Genomic DNA, 6,000 nt, shown 5'->3' with positions numbered 1-6,000 from the left:
AGGGAACTGAGCCCTGATTGGAGCACAGTGGCTTTCTGGCTTGCCGAAGCCCATCGAGTGACGTCAGGACTGCGGGAAGACATTTTGGAAGCGGGTAGGCCCTTCCTGGGAGGTCGAACTGGCTTTGGCCAGACATCTTAAGTCCTGGCAGTTTCCGTTTTTACTTTACCCCTCTTTCCCACACTCTAAGCACGTGTAGGATCCGGTGGGCAATTGTTACTGCGTCCAAGATACCCCGAGGTGTAAAGGAGTTTGTTCCCCCGCCCCCACAGCTTACCTTTTGAGACGTCTGAGAACATAAAGGCATCAGATTATAAGGCTCCAAGTAAAATACTAGCCTATGGACACAAGATCAAAGAAACCCCATTTACATGGAAATGCAGCTTCAAGTTAAATGTTATAAAAATCAAAGTCCATGCATTGATAGGAGTTATAATTTCTAAACTTCAACCTACCCATGGGCTACGAAATACCCATGGAATAGTCAGGATTTTTTAAGGATTGATACTATATAGTGATTGTATTCTAAACATGAAGGCAATCATGTTGACAAGGAGTTGAAATAGCACTATTTTCTTACACTGCATTTGCATATTTTTCACATATGTCTAGGGAGGAAAATTCTCTGTTACACTCAACATACCCTGAATGCCCAAAAGTCCAGGACACTTACTGCATTTTCCAATGTGCAGTGTAGGTCCAATTTCATATTTTTAGTTGGTAGTCCAGAGCAGTGGCCCTGGTCACCTGCCCCTGGATTGGCTCTGCAGTGCAGACAAGCCAAAGGCCAATGCATTGCTCAGCAACCGGGATGGGCACTGACAGTCCTTTTCTGGGCCCTTAAAGCTCCATGTCAACACCTTCCTTTCCCAGCCCAGGAGTCTGCAGTTGATGGGTGAGACTGACTCTCTTTGTGGAGATAGGTGAATGCAGCGGGCTCACAAAACAGGATGCACACAGTCTCCAGGTACTTGGGGTGGGGCTGCTGAAGTTTCCAGATAACCCAGAAATCTGAGGCAGCATACCTGAAAGATTGTGGCTATAGGTACCTGAGCTCCCAGGCCCAGAGGAAAGACAACTACCACACCTGGGATTTACTTAGGATCATTCAATCCACAGACTGAGACCGCAGTTGGGGGAGGGAGGAGAATTGGAAGGTGGAGTTACAACCCTCCCTTTAATGGGTAGATGTGCAAATCCACCCTGCAAAGGCTGAGTATTTGCTCAGCCTGCACCTCCACTGTTTCTGCTATGAAATCAATGCCCTTTAAAGGTCAATGTAGCCCTGACCAGCGTCGCTCGATTGGTTGGGCATCGTCTTGCAGGGCGAAGGGTTGCCAGTTCATTTCCAGATCAGAGCACATGCCAGAGTTGCCGTTCAGCCCTTGTCGGTCAAGGGCATGTGTCAGAAGCAACCTGTCGATGTTTCTCATATCGGTGTTTCCCTCTCTCCCTCCCTTGCCCTCTCAATAAAAATAAATAAATAAAATCTTTTTTTTAAAGGTAAGAGTTGTTTTGTTTTTAAAGATTTTATTTATTTCTAGAGAGGGGGGAGGAAGAAAGAGGGAAAGAAACATCAATGTGTGATTGCCTCTTGCACGCCCCCTACTGAGGACCTGGCCTGCAACCCAGGCATGTGCCCTGACTGGGAATTGAACTGGCGACCCTTTGGTTTGCAAGCTGGCACTCAATCCACTGAGCCACACCAGCCAGGGAAAATAAAGAAAATCTTTAAAATTAAGGGGGAGTGATGCCCTGACCTGTGTGATTCAGTTGGTTGCGCTTCATCTGCAAAATGAAAGATCACCATTTGGTGCCCTGGCTAATGTGGCACAGTGGATTGAGGGCTGGCCTGCGAACCAAAGGGTTGGGGGTTGGATTCCCAGTCAGGGTACATGCTTGGGATGTGGGCTAGGTTCCCAGGAGAGGGCACACAACAGGCAACTACACATTGATATTTCTGTCCCTCTCTTTGTCCCTTCCTTTCCCTCTCTCTAAAAATAAATAAATAAAATCTTTTTAAAAAGTGAGCGAGCACTGTTTGGGTTCCCGGTTGGGGCACACGCCTGTGTTGCTGGATCAGCCTCCTGTACCAGAAGCAACCAGTGGATGTTTCTCTTCCTCTTTTTCTCCCTCCTTCCCTCTTTCTCTCTCTCTAAAAATAAATAAAATCTTTTTTAACAAGAAATTAAAATAAATTTAAAAGCAATTTGATATAAAAGGTAAGTAGATTAACATAAAATTCTAAGTAAACAAGTTGTGAAATGGTAAAGAAAAACCAAGTTAGAGAAATCCCCCTATGCCCAGTTCAGTTTCTGCCAAAACACAATCCATGAAAGCACTGAGACCCCAGTAAATACTTGGATTCTCCTCTGTGCCTTTGGGACAATACAGAGATGTGTTTTAGTAAAATGTTTTACAGGTGGTCAGTTGTCTTCCTGAGAGAAGCTAAGCTTGCTGTCTTACGAGAACAGGGATGTAGTGGTACCAGCAGCGAGTGGGATTAAAATCTTCAATGATGACCACAGTGATGAGGAGGAGGCTGATAACTGCCTAGGAGAGGTGATGGGGTGCTGTCTAGGTATAGCACTTCCATGTTCTCACACGGGCAGCCCACTGCCTTTGTTGCCTTGGACCTTTAATGTGATGGCCTTTCCTCTTCTTGGAGTCTCCCCCCCTCTGTCCTTGCCCAGGCCACCTGCAGCCTGCTTATCCTGCAGTTGGATATCTCTCCTTGAGGTAGCATCCTTGGAACCAGCTATCATATGGTGGCAGCAAGAGGAGAAGCTGAAACCTCAGGATCCTGGGAGCCAGTAGCATCACCATGGAAACCCCTAGACTAAGGAGGCCTAACGATCCACACCACATAACCAAGAGCCTGCTCTGGGATCCCTTCACCCCCTACCAGTACCCCTCCATCTCTGAAATGAAGGCTCTACATTGGGAGAGAGGGATTCAGGTGCTATAGGGGGCAAGGCCTGGCTTGGGCACCGGCCTCTGGGTAGGGGATGGGGGAGGGCTTCTGGTGAGAGCCCTTACTAGCCTCCTGGCAAATGGGCAGGAGGTGACATCCCAGGAGGCTTTCTGAGGCAAGGTAGCCATGAAAGCCTGGGGCAGAGGCCAGTGGCTGCATTGAGCAGAGCATCCTGCTGTTGCTATGATCTCTGCCTGGTCCTGTGCCTGCCCTGATGGTGCACTGCTGCCCACTGGTCCTGTCCCAGGCTCCTCACCCACACCCTGTGCCACACCTTCCTGTTGGTCCCCACCTCTGTGCCCTTCTGTGGTCCCTTGAGTCCTTGCACCCCCCGTGCAGCACCTCCTGGAATCCCATTCTGCAGAATGGCTGGCTGGGCTATTCACCCTGTGGTCCCCATTAGGCAGAAGGCACTGGGGTGCCAACTATCTGATCCCACTGGAACCTCACCCAACAGGGAAGAGCCCAGAACAGGCCTCCAGCATTGCAACACAGCTCTGTCCTTGTGGGCTGAGTTTCTCAGTGGATTCACTACCAAGTGGAGGGCAACCTCAGAACAGCAGTCACAGCATCATGCCCTGGTTCACCTAAGAACCAGGGCTGTAAATGACCCATGCTCCCAGAACTCCAGGACCCCACATAGCTCCAAGATGTCCCTCGATGTTTCCTGAGTGGTCATCTGCCTGTGGCCATCAGATGAGATTGGTTGAAGAGGCTGCTACCTGGTTGAGAAAAAACACCTAACACCAGTTCCCATTCAGCCCATCACCAAAGTGTCCATCAAAAATAAGCCCAGAAGGAGCAAGGAGTGAGGAGAGTAGCTTCACAAATGTCCCATTACCTCCTAGCAGCCTTGGTCCTGGTCCTGTTGCAGGTTCCTAGGTGGAGCACCAGCCTGAAGACCTTTGTTCTGGAATCAACTTCAGGCTTATGTCCTGCAGGCATATCACCTGGGGACCCTTTTTATTTGTTGAGTTCTGCATGTTAGTGGGGCCCATGATAAGGACCTTAGTTGAGGCAGGGGACCGGGAGCAAGATCCAGTAGAGGCCCAGGCCCTGAGTGCACTGGTGTCCCTGGCCGAGCTCCTGCAGGCTAAGGACAAGCCCTGTGCCCTGGAGCAGGAGATTGAGGCTTTAGGACAGCAGGCTCAGCAATGGGATCAGCAGCAGGCTGGGGTCCAAGCTCTAGAGAGCTTTTAACAGCAGCTTCTGGAAGATTTTGGGCAAGCCTTAATGGGCAGGAGAGAAATCCCTGTGCACACCCACCCCAAGACCACAGTGCAGAAAGGGAGCTGGGGTGAACGGTGGGTGACCTCCTGGGGTGGAGGTGGAGTGAACCATCAAGAAACCATGTTCACTCACATCGCTACTGTTCATGCTTAAATGTTATGATTTTTATTATTCCACCAGAAAGTAAACCCTCATTTTGACTTTTTGAATGTACATTATGGGTTTAACTACATTTTTTGGTTGTATCTGCAGAATTGGGAATGTTTTAAGGCAGCATATTACTATTTGTGCAACAAATACTCTTTTTTTAAAAAAAAGATTTGACTTATTTTTATAGAGAGGGAAGGGAGGGAGAGAAACATTGATGTGCAAGAGACATATGGATTGGTTGTCTCTCGCATACCCACCCCCCCTCCCCGCCCCCAGGGACCTGGCCTACAACCCAGGCACGTGCCCTGACTGGGAATTGAACGAGCAACACTTCAGTTCACAGGCCAGCACTCAATCCATGAGCCACACCAGCCAGGGCTGGTATTTATTCGTTTTTTAACCAAATGCCAAATGTCAACTGTGGACCCCAGGGTCAAGCTGAGGGCATGGGTGGGAGAAGCCCAGGTCCCCTCACACAGAAAGGAAAGTCTCTTCCCCCTCCAGGGCCACCCTGCCTTCCAGGGACCCCAGGCTGCCCCACGCACCCTGCACTTGAGCCCTGCCTCTCAGTGGACTCTTTCTGGAAGCAATGTCTGAACATGCTCCTGTCCCTCACTTGGTCCCATGTCTTTCATCTGCCACCAGGCTTAGTCTCTCCTATGCCCAGAATTCCTGGAAGCTGTGTCACTTCCCATCATACTCTGCAAGTTGCACGTCCCTGGCCAGGTCTGCGGCCACTCCACACCTATAGTCTCTGCAGCCCAGCCTGGCCCCCTGGGCTCCAGCCAAACACCCAATGTCCAGAAGTGTTAGCTACATGACAGTGGCAATCATACCATCATAAATTTATCAAGTCAATACCTGTATACCTTAAACTTACATAATGTTGTATGTCAAATATTTCTCAGTTTAAAAAAAAAGTGGCCCACTTGTGAACCTAGAGAGGACTTGATGTCTACCAGAATGCTCAGATTACAGGTTCCAATTGAAGAAAGTACTTCAGGGTCCATTTCATTGGCCACTTAGAAGGCAAAGCATTTTATTTGTAAACTCCTGAAATCTGAAAATAAGACACCTAGGTTAAATAATAGTTTCCCAAAGCTGCATGTGCTCATTTCAAGCGCAGTTTTTCTGCTTGATATACAAAAACAATTTCCTAAGACTTCGAAGACTCCCAGGAAGAAACACTACTGATCTGCTGGTGATCTGGGGTTTGACCACCTGCGCAATCTTAGTTGCCCACATCCCTTTTTTCCCCCTTGGTCAAGGTTTTAAAAATTCTAGAATAGCTGCCTTTTTCTCACTTCATACCAACTCTTTGGTTCCAAATGTCTCCTGAGAGGCACTTACCAGACACAGGACTCCATCTTCACTTCTCACTTTCACATGCTTCCAAAATCAGCGTGGACACGCCTGCACCATGCTGTATCTGTTCACCGTCAGGAAGAAGGATGTGAGCAGTTTTGATGATCTTTATGAATTCACACATGTTGACATGATTGGGCACAAGGAACTTGGTTTATCCAGGACAGGAAGCTGCTTCTCACCCTCATGTGGTTTTGTTATCACTGGGATTGTGCTAGGATGCTGCATGGTACGAAGGTCAGGGCGGAAAGTGGGGGCCTAGGGTTGTGCGATGGTGGGGC

This window comes from Desmodus rotundus, chromosome 2 (assembly GCF_022682495.2).
Source record: "Desmodus rotundus isolate HL8 chromosome 2, HLdesRot8A.1, whole genome shotgun sequence".
Lineage (NCBI taxonomy): Eukaryota > Metazoa > Chordata > Mammalia > Chiroptera > Phyllostomidae > Desmodus > Desmodus rotundus.
This window is presented reverse-complemented; position numbering follows the sequence as displayed.